Consider the following 20,871-nt stretch of genomic DNA (forward strand, 5'->3'; position numbering starts at 1 on the left):
ATATCCAGTCATTTGTGCTAGAATATGATGGAGGATAATATGAGAGAAAAAATGTGTATGTATGTATAACTGGGTCACTTTGCTGTAGAGCAGAAACTTATACAACATTGTAAATCAATTACAATAAATTTTTTTAAAAAGTAAAACTGATTTCAGAGTTCCCACATGGCTCAGCAGGTTAAGGGCCTGATATTGTTGCTGCTATGGCACAGGGTTGTTGTTTTTTTTTTTTCTTCTTTTCCTTCTTAAGACTGTACCTAAGGCAGAAATCACCAAAGGGACAGAAGTAGTCAATAGTGGAGTTTCCTTGTGGTGCAATGATTTAAGAATCTGGTGTCATTGCAATGGCTCAGGTCGCTGCTGTTGCTAGGGTTCAATCCCTGGCCTGTGAACTTCCACATGCCACTGGTACAGCAAAAAAAAAAAAAAAAAGTCAGTGTAAATAGTCCTAGATCTGCTAAAGAAATTGAATTCATCACTATTCCCATAAAGAAAATTCTGGCCTAGATGACTAAAGTGGTAAATTTTATTAAAATTATAGGTAATAAGTAATGCCAATTCTATTCACATTTTTTCATAAAATATAAGAGGTTGGGAATACCTCCCACCTTATTTTATGAGGCTCCTGTAACTGATACCCAAATCAGACAAAAACAGGATAAGGAAATTACTGACTTCCAAACGTAGGTGTCAAAATCTTTAACAAAATAATGGCAAGTTAAGTCCAGCAAGGAGTTCCCGCTGTGGGATCAATGGCATCTCTGGAGTGCTGGGACACAAGGTTCAGTACCCAGCCTGGCACAGTGGATTAAGGATCTGGAATCGCTCCAGCTGTGGTTTGCATCTGATTCTTGGCCTGGGAACCCCACATGCCCTAAGGCCATCAAAAGAGAAAAAAAAAATAGTCCAGCAAGATATTAAAGGGTTACACTATTATCATGTAGAGTTTACCACCGGAATGCAAAGTTGGTTTAATATATAAAAATATATTAATATTTTTAATATATATAACATGATCAACATACAAAAATCAGGAGTTTTTGTCCAAACTCTGATTGGACCCCCTAGCCTGGGAAACCTCCATATTCCACTGGTGCGGCCCTAAAAAACAAAACAAAACAAATCATCTATTTTATACAGTAATGTGTATGTTACACCCACTCTTTCAATTCTTCCCTCAACAGTTGCTTTATTCATTTATTTTTTTTAAATTTTTAGTTAAAAAAATTTTTTTTTCCTTTTTACAGATGCACCTGTGGCATAAGGAAGTTCCTGGGCTAGGGGATGAAATGGAGCTGCAGCTGCCGGCCTTCACTACACCCATCACTCTATGCCACAGCAACATCCCATCCCTAACTGAGCCGAAACAGGAACTCCCCCTCAGTGGCTTTAAAAAGATCATTATTTATTTCTGTTTCTTATGTTAAAACAGTCTTCAGAAGTATTTGTTAAGAAGGAAAAAGGTGGTGTTAGGAATATGGCATACCAGGGCACTTTTGTATTTGACTGGTAAGTACTTAGGGAGTGTGAAATTATGTTTTCCTTAAATACTTTATCATAATGTGTCATATTAACATTCTTTCTCAGAGACAATGGACCCCAGATAGCCTACGTACGGGACTTCAAGGCAAAGGTTCAGTACTTCCGGTTCTGGTGTCAGGTTAGTATTGGGACTGTGTTTCTGTACTCATTTTCTTTTCTTATGTTGCTTATACAGTCTGACTGGGAAAACAATTAACTCAAAGAAAAACAGGTAAAATAGAAGCATTGGAATCTTTTTCCTATTTTTAGGTCAAAGAGAGAGATTTATCACTTAGATAATTTATGGCTTATGTTGTCCAGAAGAATAAATTTGAAACCATTTGAACAAGAAAATGTTGCTACTCATTCCAGTACTCATTGTTTTCAGAATGCAGAAATCTTCAAACAAATGAGTTACATTTTTTTTTCTTTTTTTTTTTTTTCCAGGGCTGGATCCACAGCATATGGAGGTTCCCAGGCTAGGGGTTGAATTGGAGCTGTAGCTGCCAGCCTATACCACAACTCAAGGCTACACTGGATCCTTAACCCACTGAGCAAGGCCAGGGATTGAACCCGCAACCTCATGGATCTTAGTCCAGTTCGTTAACCACTGAGCCATGACGGGAACTCCTGAGTTACTTTTTCTGATGTATGAATTATAGCCAGTCCCTTTCATTATATTATTTGATATAAAGGACTTTGATAGATCCATCCATATGTATCCTTTTGGTACATACCTTAGTGTATATTATATATATAGTTATATTTGAAACAAGTGATGAACTATTTCTGACATATATTTACTGAATTAATGATTTCTTTATGGGGTCTAAATAAATTTAATGCTTTAGTCGAAGTTTTGAATATTTTAAACCCTTGTACATCAAACTGTTGTAATTAACTAGACCCATCCAAGCAAAAAAATTTGAATTAGCTTTTTAAAAATAAAGATTTAACCCATTAAATAATCATTGTGCAAATGAGATCTTGCTTTCTTGTGTTTCTTCTATATCAAGTGATCTATATTAGCATGAATACTCATAAATGCATGGTTAAACATTATTAAATGTAAATTCGTATTCATAGTCTACTTGTTTTTGTAAAGAATAAAGTAAGTAAAACTTTACTCTTTTGGTTTTTTGATAGGCCATTTTAATGGTGAAAGTTGACTTAAGACATTCTTATATTTCAGCAACTGGCCATGCCACAGCACATAAAGATTACAGTGACAAGAAAAACATTGTTTGAGGATTCCTTTCAGCAGGTACTGTTTCATCCATTAAATGGTTTACTCTATGGCTTCCAGTCCAGAACCTTTTGGTGCTGGCACTTTAAAGTGTTTGAAACTTTTTGACTTGGAGTCCTTGAATTTTAAAGTCTGATCTCATTGCCAGATGCTTTAGTATTCAAAATGTAGGAAATGCAGACAGTTGTGTAAGTTCTTTGCCTTTAAAATGTCAGAGTAACTTAGTGTTTATTTTCAGATTTCCATTTCTAATCTCAGTGTTTGATTTGAAATAGATATTTAAGTAAGAAGTAGGATTTTGGTAGACAAAAGTTTGGAAATATCCACGAATATTATTGGATGCAGGTATCAAAGGAAGGGAAGACCATGCTTTTATCTCTTGCATTTTTACAATAAGCATAGTTATTCTTACAATTTAAATATTTTTTTAAACAGTAAAAATGTAATTGGTCATTGATGACAGTATCTATAAATAATATTTTCAGGAGTAGTCAACCAGTGTTTTATTTGTCCTCAGAATCTGAGTTATTTAACATTTGTTTTACAACTTAACCAGCTAACTGCAGCTAAGTATTAACTGACTTTGTTATATTAAAATAACCAGTGAACGTATGTATTAAAATGAAAACATCCAGTTCATTTTTATTTCATGGCCAGATGTGGGATGATTCTTTATTATCAAATCCTTAACCATGATTTTGGTAGCTATAGCTTTAATATGTACCAAACTGAATACAAAGGGAAAAGAGATTGTCTGAGATAGTTGACAGTAGCTGTCTACTTATTTTCAGAAACACTGGTTCTTTACTAATGGATTCTCAGTTGTTAAGACTGAAGCCAGTGAATATCCTGCTAAGTAGGAACAGATAAATTTTTATTTTTTATTTTTTTTAAGATGTCATTTTATTTTCCTAATGTGGGGCTAGATTATGTTTATTTATTCCTTTTCAAAAGAAGAAAACTTATTAAATACACTTACATCTCTGGTTTAAAAATATAATTCCAAAAAAAGCTTTTAAAACAAAAAGCTGTGTGTTCAAATTTAGTACAAATTCATTGATAACAAAACCTGACCTGATTAGACATGAGGCTGTTTATAGTGATTATTTAGCCTAATTAGTGTGAATATTCATGTGATAAGCAGCAGTGTGGATATGTTCACCTACAGGTTGTTGTCCCAAGTTTTGATGGGCTTACTATACTGTGGCAAAACAGTCTATTCACCTTTTTAGAATTAAAAAAAATAACCCAAGTTCAGAAATATTTCCGGTCTCAAGGATTTAGAGAAGAACTTGCTAATGTATATTAGTGATGTAACTGGAAAAAAGTAAAAAGAAATTGAGCTCGAGGGTGATGGAATTATCACAAAACTGGACTGTGATGATGACAGCACAGTTCTTTTTTTTTTTATTACTCATTGAATTTTATTACATTTATAGTTGTACAACAATCATCACAACCCAATTTTATAGCATTTCCATCCCAAACCCCCAGTGCATCCCCCACCCCCCAGCCTGTCTCATTTGGAAACCATAAGTTTTTCAAAATCTGTGAGTAACCTTTCTACAAAGTTCATTGTGTCCTTTTTTTAGGTTCCACATGTAAGTGATAGCATTTGATGTTGGTGTCTCACTGTCTGACTTCACTTATCATGATAATTTCCTCTTCCGTCCACGTTGCTGCAAATTTCCTTCCTTTTAATGGCTGAGTAATATTCCATTGTGTATATGTACCACATCTTCTTTATCCACTCCTCTGTTGATGGACATTTAGGTTGTTTCCATGTCTTGGGTATTGTATAGTGCTGCAGTGAACATTGGAGTACATATATCTTTTCTTTGAGTCATGGTTTTCTCTGGATAGATGCCCAGGAGTGGGATTGCTGGATCAAATGGTAATTCTATTTTTAGTTTAGGAGCAGATAAATTTTTAGAGCAGAGGTTGACTAAGGTTTTTTTAGAGTCATTCTCTTGATCTCAGTAAGATTCCAAGGCCATTCTCTATCACAGTCATTACCTATTTCTAATTTTCTTGTTTGTAACCAGCATACAGTCATTGAGTAGTCAGTCTCTGGTAGGCCAGTTTTTTGGAACATAACTTGCCAGTCTGTTATGATCCTAAACAATGCAAAATGCTGAAAAATGCAAAACATGATTAAATGTCTTTTTACCTTTTGAAACCTAGAGAGTTTTGCTAAATGACAGACCAGATGGTGCAAAAACACCATCCGTTGAATAAATGTGAAGTAAAAACTGAAGAGAAAAATTCGATTATTTTGGAAGAGTGACATATAGCAAAATTAGCATTAGATGTTCATAATAACTATTAGATGACGTTGTTTGGGGGAGTAAGTGTTTTTGTTTTCATAGGATAACTGCTTATGGGGGACATTGCAGGAGAAACATTTTTCCTCCTTCATATTAGACATTTGTTAAAGAGTATTATTTATTTATTTAATTTATTATTTATTTTTTGTCTTTTTGCCTTTTTCTAGGGCCTCGCCCGGGGCGTATGGAGGTTCCCAGGCTAGGGGTCGAATCGGAGCTGTAGCCGCAGGCCTACACCAGAGCCACAGCAGCACCAGATCCGAGCTGCGTCTGCGACCTACACCACAGCCCATGGCAACGCCAGATCCTTAACCCACTGAGCAAGGTCAGGGATCGAACCCACAACCTCATGGTTCCTAGTCGCATTCGTTAACCACTGAGCCACGACGGGAACTCCTAAAGAGTATTATTTAAAGGTATTTTCTCCAGAGGAGTAGCAAACAAGATCAGGGACAGCCTAACAGTTTGAAGAGTGGTCACAGGGACAAGGATTAGCCAGAAGGACTAAGAAATGAATAAAACCTGTAACATTTCTCATTTTCATTGCTGTATTTCTAGCCTGTAGTGTTTGTCGAATATTTGTCATGAGCATTGAATTTTTTGTTACATCTGATATTTTCTTGTTGGGGTGGGATATAATTCATAAACGTGATATATCTGTTTTGTTGAAACTGAGAGAGCCCTAGCACAAGCAAGTCACTTGCTGAGACCTTCTGGATAGATAAATACGGTTGCTCATTCTTATCCTTTCATAAAATAGTGTCATGGAATGGACTTTTTTCTATCCAAGCCCTGTCCTTTTTTTCTCCTAAGAGTAATTAATATTTGCTATATTCTACTGGCCCAGTTTTGGGCAAGTAATTAAATACTTTTAAAAAGTAAGAACCCAAATGACCTATACGTTGTAGCTCAGTAATGGTACTGTCCTTCAACTATGAAGATGATCTTATTAACCACTGTAGTAAAATATAAAATTTGAATAGTTTTTCAGGTTTCCTCTGAAAATGAGTTTCCAGGTTAATTATTTTCTCTTTCATTTCCAAATTAACCAGTTAACTATTATGTGTACCTTTGGGCTATAAAACAGACCCAAACCTACCCAACCACAAAAGGACCTAACTTTTGCTCATAGCCACAAATTGTTCTGCTCTAAGCAAGTGAGAGAAGCAACTTTATGTCAGTAGTAGGATCATTTAAAAGCAAATTACATACTTATAAAGTATATGTACAATTTATAAAATATGGTGAAACTTTGCTATATTTTCTATATGTGTGGTGTTGACCAACCCTCAGATAACATTCTGTTTCATAGGTAATTTTAAGTTATTTATAATGAAAGAGATTTCAGACCTTCTAAGTGGTAGAAGGTGTTTCTACTTTTGCCAGTCTATCACTTCTTTTTTTTTCTTTTTTTTTGGTAGATAATGAGCTTCAGTCCCCAAGATCTGCGAAGACGTTTGTGGGTGATTTTTCCAGGAGAAGAAGGTTTAGATTATGGAGGTGTAGCAAGGTAGTGATAATATGAATACTCAGAACTTAGTTCCTTTCCTACAAAGGTATCATTACACTTTGCTTGCAAGTATTATTTTCTCAATTTTCTATTTCAGGAAAATGAAATGTAGGACATTATTATATCTTTATTCTGAAACTATAAAATTTCTAGAAATATCAGTTCAGTGTTACTGCTGGTCGATTCACCCATATCACTCATTTAATCCTTAGGATAATTCTTGAGAATATTTTACAGTTAATGATAAGACTTAGAGACTCACCAGCCACATAACTTTTGCTCATAGCCACAAATTATTGCACAGCCTAAGTGCAAGCTTTGCACCATCAAACTAGAAGCCGGTGTTCAGTCTACCACCTCATATCTGTTCCACAGAGCATGCAAGGCCATATAGTTTTCAGGTCACTTACCCCATCACAGATTCCCGATATAGGTGACAGTCATTCAATTCCCAATTGAGAATATATAAGGTTGTATAAAATAGGAGTTCAAATTTTAAATTCTCCTTTCTTTATATTGGAGCTTCTAATCAAACTCTAGAAGATAGGCTCAAGCAAGAAATTGCTTTGCTGGAGTTCCTATTGTGGCTCAGTAGGTTAAGGACCTCATGTTGTCTCCATGAGAATGTGGATTTGATCCTTGGCTGGCTCAGTGGGTTGAGGATCCAGTGTTGCTGTAAGTTGTGGTGTAGGTTGGAAAGGTGGCTCAGATCCGGTGTTGCAGCTCCAATTGACCCCCTAGCCTAGGAACTTCCATATGCTATAGGTGTGGCCATTAAAAAGAAAAAACAAAAGAAATTGCTTATTTCATAACAGTATATCACACTAGGTTAAAAAATTGCACAGCATTGGCAGTATGTAAAGCCAGGGACTTTAGAGTCAAGATAGGATTTGATCATTTTTCTGCACTCATTAGTATGATTCAGGGCAAGTGTCTTCATCTGTAAAAGAAGAATAGTTCTTTTTTTTTTTTTTTTTTTTTTTTTTTTTTTTTTTTTGTCTTTTTGCTATTTTTTGGGCCGCTCCCAAAGCATATGGAAGTTCCCAGGCTAGGGGTCCAATCGGAGCTGTAGCCACCGGCCTACACCAGAGCTACAGCAACGCGGGATCCGAGCCACGTCTGCAACCTACACCACAGCTCACCGCAACACCGGATCCTTAACCCACTGAGCAAGGCTGGGGATCGAACCTGCAACCTCATGGTTCCTAGTCAGATTCGTTAACCACTGCGCCACAACGGGAACTCCAAAAGAATAGTTCTGTCTACTTTTCTAGGATTATTGTGAAGAGGAAAAATACTGTTTATTAATATGCTAGTTCAGACCCTGAGTCTTTGTGTTGTCACTAACTGGTTGGCTGCATTTTAGTGGTGTTTTCCTAGGTTGTGTTTCATAGCTCACATTCAAAATGTGTGGAGTAATTACAGGTACATGGTAATATTAGTAAAAACATTTACTCTTGTATAAGTTAAAGATAATAAAGGTGAGGTCAATCATTCTTTTTTTTTTTTTTTTTTTGTCTTTTCTAGGGCCGCACCTCGGCATATGGAGGTTCCCAGGCTAAGGGTCTAATTGGAACTGTAGCCGCCAGCCTACTCCAGAGCCAGAGCAACACGGGATCCGAGCCACTGCATCTGCCACTTACACCACAGCTCATGGCAACACCAGATTCTTAACCCACTGAGCAAGGCCAGGGATCAAACTTGCAACCTCATGCTTCCTAGTTGGATTTGTTAACCACCGAGCCACGATGGGAACTCCAATCATTCATTCTTAATTAGAAAATCAAATTGCAGTATTAAAAGTATAAGCAGGATTATAACCAGAGGCTATAAACCAATAGGAAAAGAAGTCTCAGGCACAGGCTGATACCACATGAATTGCCTGACATTGCCCCTGTGTACTATTCTACAAGATTCATCCATGTTACATGGTAACTATGATCTTACATTAGCGTTGGTTGGTATTTTCACAGCAACCTTCTCAGAGTATTTTCCTGATTTCTTGAATTAAGTGTTTTATTGCCTCTCTGAAATTGGAAGGTTTTTCCTATTTAAGATTTAGAGAGCAGTGGCACTTAATGAGCATCACTGAGGGGCTTGGTAATGGATGGAATAATGCTAGATTTGTGTCAGCTGCTCTAATCACATGGGTCAACAGTGAATTTTCAACTTGCCTATGTACCGTATTTCATTGATTCTAAGACTAAAATTTTCACATACCTGAAATTGAGATGTGCATCACAATTAGAAGAACATCCTTTTAGTAGTTTTAAGTAATGTTGTCTTTAAAGTTAATAATGTCTTAGAGTCTTTGAAATAAAATAAGCAGTGTGTAAACATCTCTGTAAAATAGATGTCACTTTACACCAAAGCAGTAAAAATCAACATGAGATTAGAGAATTATTATCACCTGAGGAGCATAGATTCCTGAGAACTTTGTAGTGCTGCTCTTTGATTTGTTGGCATGGTTACTTAAAGATATTTCATACTAAATTTTCTTTTGGTTACAGAGAATGGTTCTTTCTTTTGTCACATGAGGTGTTGAACCCAATGTATTGCCTGTTTGAATATGCAGGAAAGGATAACTACTGCTTGCAGATAAACCCTGCTTCTTACATCAATCCAGATCACCTGAAATATTTTCGTTTTATTGGCAGGTTTATTGCTATGGTAAGTGCTCGTGGAGAATTGTGTTTGCTTTAATTCAGCAATACCTAAGCATTGTTTCTTTAAAATTTCTCGTCTGAAATTAATTTTCTCAACATTTGTCTAAGATTGGACTTGTTATATCTGCCCTTTTCCCAGAAATATTCCATCACAATCATATGACCGGAGTTGTTTGTTTTGCCGGGGGTGGGTGGGGATTGAATGAAGAACTCATCTAACATTCTGAAACACAGTGACTAAGGTATAAAATTATTTTAAATCATTTCGTTTTCCTCTTGTATAGGCTCTATTCCATGGGAAGTTCATAGACACAGGTTTTTCTTTGCCATTCTATAAGCGTATCTTGAACAAACCAGTTGGACTCAAGGATTTAGAATCTATTGATCCAGAATTTTATAATTCTCTCATCTGGGTTAAGTAAGTTTGTTTTCATTTAATTTATCAAAATATAGTCTATCTGCTTTCATTATGGTGTTGGTAGCTTATTCAAACCGTAGGCATGTAGTTATTTTACTGATGTTAAATGGTTTATAATGAACTTGTCTCATTCACTGGGATTAATTTTACAACAATATACCCAATATCTTAGACAAGAATATGACTTTAGATCCTGATGTTCCAATTTTCTTATTGATTCTTATGTTACAGTTTAAAAATAATTATTTAAGAACACAGTCCTTTAGTTAAAAACTCTTACATGATTAATTAGTGTAACAGTGTTACTTTGATTTGTACAGAGAAAACAATATTGAGGAATGTGGTTTGGAAATGTATTTCTCCGTTGATAAAGAAATTTTAGGTGAAATCAAGAGTCATGATTTGAAACCCAATGGTGGCAATATTCTTGTAACAGAAGAAAATAAAGAGGAATACATCAGGTAAGAGAGAATGCTTATTTTGATATAGTCTCTAGCCTTTCTGTTGGACTTAAAGTACATTAATAATTGCTTAGTAAGACTAGTGGACAGTATTTCAAAAAATACTTGCCTTTTTACTAATAATTATGAGAACTGATCTGTATGTATTAGACTGTTTAGGACACAGTTGACCACCTCCTACCTTATAAGTACATTGATAGAGGGACACTTTTATCTGGTTATAGTCGTGGAGCAGGAATCTGATATATTTAATTTGAGCCTTGATGGTTGGGAAGTATTCAGTTATGTAGAAATAAGAGCAAAAGTTATGTGCGGAGATATGTAGGCTAGACAAGGCACAAAAAGTAAATAGAGAAGAGTTGCCATGGTCTTTAGTGCTGTCAGGTAGCTCAGAGCTGGTGGCCCTTTCTGTGATGTCCTGCATTTCAGAAGCCAGAGAAAGTGAATCCTTCGAAGATGTGGAGTCTGATAAGTTATGATAACCCTTAAGTGAGCACTTAGAGCTATAGCCAGTGGTAGATGTAGAGCCAGATTAGAAGAAATTAAGTACTAAATTCAGTAGTGGTTTATTCTTTTTAACAAGCCTGGCAGCAAAGCCATGAGAAGTCGGTTGGATGTTTGTGGATGCAGCAAGTTAGACTATTTGTTCTGTAGATTAATGCAAACTGTAAACCTTACATAGAATTAGTCTACTGGGTGCTAATGGGTTTTATAATCCCTTTCTGGTATATTTCAGTTTAACCAGAATTTTGAAGATTTTTATAAAGTGGTAGAAAAAAATTTGGTTGTATAGAACTTTGATTTTTCTCCAGAAGTGGAAGTTTAAAGGGTAGAAGCAGTGCTGGATCACTTTTTAAAATACCAATTCTGTAACTACATTGCTATGTGACAGCATGTCATTGAAAAGAATCTCAAAATTATATGGAGATTGTTTTCATGGGGAATACTGGAAGAGCAGGTAAAAACTTTTAAATGATTGTTTTATTAGTGTATTCTCTTAGACTCTGCATTAGTTCATACCTTTTGTCTCAAGAGTTGTTAGTTCACTCGCATCCTCTCAACACCAATTCTATCAGATTAGCATGAGATTTCATATTGCTACTTCTTGAGTTTTAGTTTCTGGGTCTCTTGCCTACCTTTCTACTTTAAAATATTTAATGTGTCCTTTCCAGATTTCTTGTGATTAGTCTTTGAATTGTATATCTTCCACCATCTTTTTTTTTTTTGGTCTTTTTCAATCCTTTGTCTTTCTGTTCAAAGTATATTTCTTGGAGTTCCCATTGTGGCTCAGCAGGTTAAGAATCTGACTAGTGTTCGTGAGGTTGTGGGTTCCATCCCTGGTCTCACCCAGTTACTTAAAGGAACTGTGTTGCTGTGAGCTGTGGTGTAGGTTGCAGATGCAACTTGGATCTGGCATGGTTGTGGCTGTGGCTGTGGCTGGCAGTTCCAAATCAACCCCTAGCTTGGGAACTTCCATGTGCTACAGATGTGCCCCCCAAAAGTATGTTTCTTATTCATAGCATATTCTTTTTTTTTTTCTTTTTTACGTATATGATTTTTTTTTCATTATAGGTGGTTTATAGTGTTCTGTCAAGTTTCTGCTGTACAGCATGGTGACACAGTTACACATACATATATGGATTCCTTTTTCTTATATTATCATGCTCCATTATAAGTGACTAGATACAGTTCCCAGTGCTACACAACATTGCTTATCCATTCCAAAAGCAATAGTCTGCATCTATTAACTCCAAGTTTCTAGTCCATCCCGCTCCCTCCTCCTCCCCCTTAGCAACCACGAGTCTATTCTCCCAAGTCCATGATTTTCTTTTTTGTGGATAGGTTCATTTGTGCCATACATTAGATTCCAGATACAAGTGATAATCATATGGTATTTGTCTTTCTCTTTCTGACTTACTTCACTCAGTATGAGAGTCTCTAGTTCAATCCATGTTGCCGCAAATGGCATTGTTTTGTTCTTTTTCATGGCTAAGTAGTATTCCATTGTGTGTATATACCCCATCTTCCTAATCCAGTCATCTCTCATGGACATTTAGGTTGTTTCCATGTCTTGGCTATTGTGAATAGTGCTGCAATGAATGCGGGTGCATGTGTCTTTTTCAAGGGAAGTTTTGTCCTCATATATGCCCAAGAGTGGGATTGCTGGGTCATATGGTAGTTCTGTGTGTAGTTTTCTAAGGTACTTCCGTACTGTCTTCCATAGTGGTTGTACCAGCTTACATTCCCACCAACAGTGCAGGAGGTTCCCTTTTCTCTACACCCCCTCCAGCATTTATTTGTGGACTTATTAATGATGGCCATTCTGACTAGTGTGGGGTGGTATCTCATGGTAGTTTTGATTTGCATTTCTCTAATAATCAGTGATGTTGAGCATTTTTTCATGTGTTTTCAAATGTTGGCCATTTGTGTTTCTTTTGCCTATTTTTCAATTGGATTGTTGGCTTTTTTGGGTTGAGTTGTATAAGTTGTTTGTATACTTTAGAGATCAAGCCCTTGTCAGTTACATCATTTGAAATTATTTTCTCCCATTCTGCAGGTTGTCTTTTAAGTAAGCCTTAAGCATATTCTTAAGTCTTACTATCATTATTCAGTCTGATAATCTTTACTTTTCATTGTAGTTAATACATTTAAATTTAATGTTATTACTGGTAGGATTGGACCTAAGTCTGCCACCTTGCTACTTAACTTGTTTCTTATTTTCTTCCAGTTTCTTTTGTTCCTCCTTTCCTGCCCTGTTTTGTATTAATAAGAGTAATATCTAGTTTTCTTTTTCTATCTCTTTTTTTTTTCTTAAGCGCCTCACCTTAGGCATATGTAAGTTCCTGGGCTAAGGGGTTAAATCTGAGCTACCACCATCCACAGCAACACCAGACCTGAGCTGTGTCTGTGATCTATACCATAACTCAAAGCAATGCCAAATCATTAATCCACTGAGTACAGCATGGGATGAAAGCTGCATCCTCATGGATACTAGGATTTGTTTCCCCTGAGCCACAGGGGAACTCCACCTTTTCACTTTTTTAATGATTGCTCTAATGGATATATGTGTGCTTCCTTAATACTCATAATTAATATTATACTAATATGTTAATGTATGTAACACTAACTTGTAATTAATATAGCACTTGTACACTATAAGAGGCTCATAATAATGTAATTCTATTTATCTCTTTTTAGCATTTGTGCCACTACTGTTTTATTTGTAACCACATAATACCATATTCTTGATTTAAGCAATCAATAGATTTTTAAAGACTTTAGAGAATAATATTGTTTTATATTTACTCACCATTACCATTTCTTACTCTCATCATTTCTTTCTGCAGATTCATTTTTTTTCTACCTGGGATCATTTCCCTTCAGCTTTGTAAACTTTATCTTTTCTCTTAATGTGTGCCTGGTGGCAGTAAATTCTCAGCTTTAATTGAGAAACATCTGGTTATATCACCTTCAGTTTTTTTTTTTTTTTTCTTTTTTGGTTCTGCCTTACAATTTTTATTTTTATTTATTTATTTTATTTATTATTTATTTTTTTAATTTGTGCTTTTTTTTAATTACTCAAATGAATTTATCACATCTGTGGTTGTATAATGATCATAATCTGATTTCACAGGATTTCCATCCCACAGCCCAAGTACATACCCCCACCCCCTAAACTGTCTCCTCTGGAGACCATAAGTTTTTCAATGTCTGTGAGTCAGCATCTGTTCTGCAAAGACGTTCCATCTGTCCTTTTTTCAGATTCCACATGTCAGTGAAAGCATTTGATGTTGGTGTCTCATTGTACGGCTGACTTGACTTAGCATGATAGTTTCTAGGTCCATCCATGTTGCTAAGAATGCCAGTATTTTGTTCTTTTTAATGGCTGAGTAATATTCCATTGTGTATATGTTCCACATCTTCTTGATCCATTTCTCTATCGATGGACATTTAGGTTGTTTCCATGTCTTAGCTATTGTAAATAGTGCTGCAATGAACATCGGAGTGCATGTGTCTTTGCGAGTCGTGGTTTTCTCTGGATAAATGCCCAGGAGTAGGATTGCTGGATTAAATGGTAGTTCTATTTTGAGTATTCTGAGGAATCTCCATACTGCTTTCCACAGTGGTTGCACCAATTTACAATCCCACCAACAGTGTACTAGGGTTCCTTTTTCTCCACACCCTCTCTGTTTGTAGACTTTTTGATGATGGCCATTCTGGCTGGTGTAAGGTGGTACCTCATAGTGGTTTTGATTTGCATTTCTCTAATAATGAGTGATGCTGAACATCCTTTCATGTGTAACTCGGCCATCTGTATGCCTTCTTTGGAGAACTGTCTGTTTAGATCTTCTGCCCATTTTTGGATGGGGTTGTTTGTTTTTTTGGTATGGAGCTGCAGAAGGTGTTTATAAATTTTGGAGATTAATCCCTTGTCCGTCAATTCACTTGCAAAGATTTTCTCCCATTCTGTGTGTTGTCTTTTTGTGTTGTTTAGGGCTTCCTTTGCTGTGCAGAAAGTTTGAAGTTTGATTAGGTCCCATTTGTTCATTTTCTTTTTATTGTCAATACTCAGAGGTGGTTCTAAGAAGATGTTGCTGTCGTTTATGTCAGAGAATGTTTGGCCTGTGTTTTCCTCTAAGAGTTTTATAGTGTCTGGTCTTATATCTAGGTTGTTAATCCATTTTGAGTTTATTTTTGTGTATGGTGTTAGGGAATGTTCTAATTTCATTCTTTTCCTTGTGGCTGTCCTGTTTTCCCAGCACCACTTATTGAACAAGCTGTCCTTTCTCCATTGTATATCCTTGCCTCCTTTGTCATAGAGTAGTTGGCTGTAGGTGTGTGGGTTTAATTCTAGGCTTTCTATCCTGTTCCACTGATCTATATTTCTGTCTTTGTGCCAGTACCATGCGGTTTTGATGATTGTTGCTTTGTAGCATAGTCTATATCACCTTCAGTTCTGAAGGATATTTTCACTAGATTTGGAAATCTAGGTTTATAATTTTTACTTTTTTAAGCACTTTTTCCCAATGATGTCATTACATTGTTGGCTTCTATTTTTGATTATGTGAGCCATTGTATTTATTTTGAGAATAAAATGTTTTTTTGTGACATTTAAAAGAGTTTCTCTCTCTCTCTCTTTTTTTTTTTTTTTCCGGCTATACCTGCAGCATGTAAAAGTTCCTAGGCCAAGGATCAGACCTGCACCACAGTTGTGAACTGTGTCACAGCTGCAGCAACTACAGATCCTTCACCTGCTGTATCACATGGGAACTTTCAAAAGATTTTATTTGTATGGTTTTTTGTTTTTGTTTTTTCTCTTTTCATGGCCACCCCTGTGGAAGTTCCCAGGCTAGGGTCAAATGAGAGCTGCAGCTGCCAGCCTCTGTTACAGCAAGACCGGATCCAAGGCACATCTGTGACCTATGCTGTAGCTTGCGGCAACATGGGAACCACTGAGCACGGCCAGGGATCAAACCTGGGGAGTTTCTGTGTTAAGAATCTTCATCTTGGAGTTCCCATCGTGGCTCGGTGGTTAACGAATCCGACTAGGAACCATGAGGTTGCAGGTTTGATCCCTGGCCTTGCTCAGTGGGTTAAGGATCCGGCATTGCATGAGCTGTGGTGTAGGTTGCAGACGCTGCTCAGATCCCATGTTGCTGTGGCTCTGGTGTAGGCCAGCAGCCTCAGCTCCAATTCGACCCTTGCCTGGGAACCTCCATATGCCACGGGATCGGCCCTAGAAAAGGCAAAAAGACAAAAAAAAAAAAAAAAGAATCTTCATATTTTCATAAATTCTGTCCATCTAATCCTATAGATTCTTTAATACATTTTTAATAGCTTTTATAAAATAAAAAGGAAGAGGGACCCAAATCAATAAAATCAGAAGTAAAAAAGAAGTTACAACTGACACCACAAAATAAAAGGTCACAAGAGATTACTATGACCAAGTACTACCAATAAAATGGCCAACAACAAAGAAGTGGACAAATTTTAGAAAGGCACCATCTCCCAAAGCTTAACAAGGAAAAATTAGAAAATATGAACATACAAATTACCAGTACTGAAATTGAATCAGTAATTTGAAAACTTCTAACAAACAAAAGTCCAGGACCAAATGGCTTCACAGGGGAATTCTACCAAATATTTAGAGAGGAGTTATTTAGTGTCTTAGCTTTCTGAAACCATTCCAAAAAATTGTATAGAAAGGAACACTTTTGAACTTATTCTGTGTGGCCATTTATCCCCTTGATACCAAAACCAGTCAAAGATATCACAAGAAAAGGTAGCTATTAGCTAATAGCTTTTATTTATTTCTGGCTGCACCTAGGGTATATGGAAATTCTGGGGCCACAGATCAATCCTGTGCCACATCAGTGACAATGGAGGATCCTTAATCAAATGCACCATCCGGGAACTCCCAGGCTAATACCTTTTCAAAAGTCTTTACCAGGAATTCCTGTTTTGGCTCACTGGGTGAGGGGACCCGAAGTAGTCTGCATGATGATGCAGGTGGGTTGGAGATCTGGTGTTGCCACAAGCTGTGGCCTAGGTCTTGGGGGTGACTTGAATCTGAAGTTGCTATGGCTGTGTCATGGGCCTCAGCTGCAGGTCTGATTCAGCCCCTAGCCTATAGCTTCCATATGCCACAGGTGCATTTGTAAGGAGAAAAAAAAAACAAAAAACAAAACATCTTTACTAACTCAACATTGGGCCTTATTTTATGGATTTTTTTTTTCTCTTATGAGTCACGTTTATTTTCTTTCTCTTTCTTTCTTTCTTTCTTTTTTTTTTTTTTGCTTCCTTGCGTAGATACTGTTTTTTAATTGTGGATGATACATGGTAGAGACTCTGAATTCCTTTTTTTCCCCCCCTTTGGTGAATACTGAGTTTTCTTTTGACAGGCAGTTAACCTTGTGTGCAGATCACATTGATTGTGCAGAAGCTTGTTAGAGCACATCTATTTCCATTTTGCTTTTAATTCTCAGAAAAATCTTTATTCCTCAAACATTGTTCATACTCCTTACAATGGAAAGCCCTAGGTGTTTTCCATGTAACTTTATGAGAGTTAAACTCCTAAATTGTGTGTCTCTAGCATATGGCTGATGAAATTTTTACTTGGGTCTTTGGCTTTCCAGTTGCTGCATTGCATAGGTTTCCTTGGTGTCTTATCATGCTACACATGTATTTATGAGTCATCTAAGGTTTTAAAGTATATTTCTGTGCAAATTTGGGAGTTTCTTTGTTTTCTTTCTTTCAGAGATTTTTCTATAGCCACCACCATCCTCATGTCTTCTTAGCCCAATAATACTCTATTTTAGTTTGAGTTTCATTTCCATGTTTTCTTTGTAAACTGGGTATGTGCCCTTAGAGGAAAAGCCTAGTAAATTCATTTCAGCTCTCGCATGCCAACTAACTTCAAGAATCGTATCCCGGAGTTCCCGTCGTGGCGCAGTGGTTAACGAATCCGACTAGGAACCATGAGGTTGCGAGTTCGGTCCCTGCCCTTGCTCAGTGGGTTAACGATCCGGCGTTGCCGTGAGCTGTGGTGTAGGTTGCAGATGCGGCTCGGATCCCTCATTGCTGTGGCTCTGGCGTAGGCCGGTGGCTGCAGCTCCAATTCAACCCCTAGCCTGGGGACCTCCATATGCCGCGGGAGTGGCCCAAGAAATAGCAACAACAACAACAACAAAAAGACAAAAGACAAAAAAAAAAAAAAAAAGAATCGTATCCCCACCAGTTTCTGCCTCTCTTCATTTCTCTTTCATATCTTCAAACATTTTTAAAAATTTGCCCAGTGTTTATAATCATAATCAGTTTTAATTAACTTTAGGACTGTCGTTGTCTCCACCTATCATCAAGTAATCAAATGCCTAAAGTACATGTTTGCTTATTAACATCATTAAGAAGTAAACATTTAAAATGTCTGTATTTGATGTGATTTTTTTTTTTTTTTTTTTTTTTTTTTTGTCTTTTTAGTGACACACCAGCAGCATATGGAGGTTCCCAGGCTAGGGGTTGAATCAGAGTTGTGGCTGCCAGTCCATACCATAGCCAATGTAGGATCCAAGCTGAATCTGCAACCTACACCATGTCTTACGGCAGCACTGGATCCTTAACCCATTTAGTAGGACCAGGGATTGAACCCACGTCCTCATGGATGCTGGTCAGATTCGTTTCCACCGATCTACGACGGAAACTCCTGATGTGATTTTTTAACTCTGTTAATGTGTATATTTGTAGATGCAGATTACAAGAACATCAAAAGTTTAAATCTGGTATATTTAGTGCAAACCATTTTTCATTATGAATACTTTTATCCAGTAGTGTCTCAGTGGGATAAGGATCCAGCATTACCACTGCTGTGCCTCTGATTACTGCCATGGCATGGGTTCGATCCCTGGCAAGAACTTCTTCAAGCCATGGGAGTGGGAGTGCTCCCCCCCTCCCCAAAAAAGTGCCATCCAAAAAAAATTGCTTGGGGGAAACCTATAAGTTAAAAGAACCTTAGATTTTGGCAGTGTAGGAATCTTTTACAGATTCTGATCAAGTCAGTATGTCTTAAAATTGAGTTAATCGGTTGACGTTGAGCACTGAATATTTGATATAAAAGAATTATTTTTGACTTTTTTGTGTGATGATAAAGTTACAGTTATGTTTTTATTAATTTATCTCTATATCTATTATTTATTTTCCATTTGGTGTCACACCTGTGGCATGTGGAGGTTTCTGGGCTAGGGGAGGAATCTGAGCTGCAGCTGGTGGCCTTCACCACAGCCACAGGAATGCCAGATTCAAGCCATGTCTTTGACCTACACCTCAGCTCATTGCAGCACTGGATCCTTTAACCCACTGAGGGAGGCCGGGGATTGAACCTGCACCCTTATGGATACTACTTGGGTTCTTAACCCACTGAGCCACAGCAGAGTCCCTAGTTTTTTAAATGAGAGCTCATCTTCTAGAAATATATACTGAAAAGTTTGTTTTAAATGAAATTGTGTGCTATCTAGGGTATGGATGGGACATAATGAATTAAATTAGTATTGTATTGAAGTTGAGATATCTGTACATGGGGTTTACTTTACTTTTATGTATGACAATTTTCATAAAAATGTTTTTAAAAGTTATTTTTATACTCAGATTTTAAAGGTAAAAATCTAAACTTCCTCATAGCTTTTTTTATATTCATTTACCAGAATGGTAGCTGAATGGAGGTTGTCTCGTGGTGTTGAAGAACAGACACAAGCTTTTTTTGAGGGTTTTAATGAAATCCTTCCCCAACAGTATTTGCAGTACTTTGATGCAAAGGAATTGGAGGTAATGAGTTCTTCATCTGTAGCACGCTGGTAAATGATGTCTTCAGGTGTCTACTTTCACCTTGCTTTGCCGTCTTTTCAGTGGCAGTAGTATTTTTTATTCTGGCTGGATGTTTCTGAAATAGCCCCTGGTATTTAAAAGTGTTAGCAAAAAAAAGGGTTTTAGAACCTCTGTCCAGTGAGTGACTGACTAAATATGTGTATATGTGACACCAAACATCGAAACTCAACTTTCCTAAGTATAATAGATGAGATTTTGATAAAATTCTTGATAAACCGTTGACAAGCCAAAGTCCCCTGATTAATCTTTTGAAAGTTGTTTACTACTACTCTTTTCTTACCTATATCTAGCATTTTTATGAAGCTTGTTTAGTTTCCTAAAGAAACCATTTTTCTTTTTCATTTTTAAAGGTCCTTTTATGTGGAATGCAAGAGATTGATTTGAATGACTGGCAAAGACATGCCATCTACCGTCATTACACTAGGACAAGCAAACAAATCATGTGGTTTTGGCAGGTTTGTCCCAGTTTATTTCTTTTGGAAGACATGCCATAAATTTTTAGAATTTGCTTACCACATAGGGAAATACTTCACAGAACAAAATGTACCATTATATTAAGGCTCCTTATTCTATTCTATGCATTATAATAAATGAATACTGATTTAACAGCACTCTTAAAGACTGTTGCCAAATAAGCAACACACGCCTTGCATTATTGCCCAGGACCTAAGACAAATCCAGATGATAATATTCCCTTGCATCTCATCTAAATGCTTTTGGAATTTTATAAAACTGTCTGAAGTATCATTTTCATCATTTATATCTCATTAAGAATTAAATAATGGTCAGAAGGCATGACTTAAGAGACTTTGGAATCATAATAGTGTCTCCTCAAAAAATGTCTGCTATAAGGACATGAAAAGTTACATCAAAAGTAAGCATTAGGAAAGTGTAAATCAAAACCATGATGAGGAGTTCCCATCATGGCTCAGAGGTTAACGAATCCGACTAGGAACCATGAGGTTGCTGGTTTGATCCCTAGCCTTTTTCAACGGGTTAAGGATCCAGCATTGCGGTGAGCTGTGGTGTAGGTCGCAGACGTGGCTTGGATTCCTGTGTTGCTGTGGCATAGGCCAGCAGCTACAGCTCTGATTAGACCCCTAGCCTGGGAACCTCCGTATGCCATGGGTGCGGCCCTAAAAAGACAAAAGACAAACAAAACCACAATGAGATATAAACCCATTAGGCTGGCTATTATTTTAAAAAATGGAAAATAGTTTCTCTTGTGGTTCAGCTGGTTAGGAACCCGACATAGTGTCTGAAAAGTTGTGGGCTCAATCGCTGGCTTACATAGTGGGTAAGTATCCAGCATTGACACATGCTGCAGTGTAGATCACAGATGAAGCT

The 20,871-nt window shown here is 36.9% G+C and overlaps 2 long non-coding RNA genes across 19 annotated transcripts in view; both read left to right on the forward strand.

Annotated features, from left to right (window-relative positions):
• Positions 1–20,871, forward strand: part of LOC102165807 (E3 ubiquitin-protein ligase Itchy homolog) — a 108,012-nt gene that overhangs the window by 71,076 nt on the left and 16,065 nt on the right. For 14 of the 18 annotated variants that reach the window (XR_014832176.1, XR_014832177.1, XR_014832182.1 and 11 more), the window contains 8 exons: positions 1,588–1,660; positions 2,714–2,785; positions 6,516–6,604; positions 9,115–9,274; positions 9,555–9,688; positions 10,009–10,149; positions 19,344–19,464; positions 19,875–19,979. This is a non-coding gene — a long non-coding RNA (E3 ubiquitin-protein ligase Itchy homolog). Of the gene's footprint in view, positions 1–1,247; positions 1,661–2,713; positions 2,786–6,515; positions 6,605–9,114; positions 9,275–9,554; positions 9,689–10,008; positions 10,150–19,343; positions 19,465–19,874; positions 19,980–20,871 lie in introns of all 18 variants that reach the window. The other 4 variants (XR_014832187.1, XR_014832189.1, XR_014832190.1 and 1 more) reach the window with 1 other exon arrangement.
• LOC146395274 (uncharacterized) lies at positions 10,886–17,818 on the forward strand. Its single transcript, XR_014832208.1, has 2 exons — positions 10,886–15,326; positions 15,717–17,818. It is a non-coding gene; the product is annotated as an uncharacterized LOC146395274 (long non-coding RNA).

Source organism: Sus scrofa, chromosome 17 (genome assembly GCF_054392235.1).
Source record: "Sus scrofa isolate SSC_HxYL_T2T_F1_AM1 chromosome 17, Sscrofa_HxYL_maternal_Yorkshire_Landrace_v2.0, whole genome shotgun sequence".
Classification (NCBI taxonomy): Eukaryota; Metazoa; Chordata; class Mammalia; order Artiodactyla; family Suidae; genus Sus; species Sus scrofa.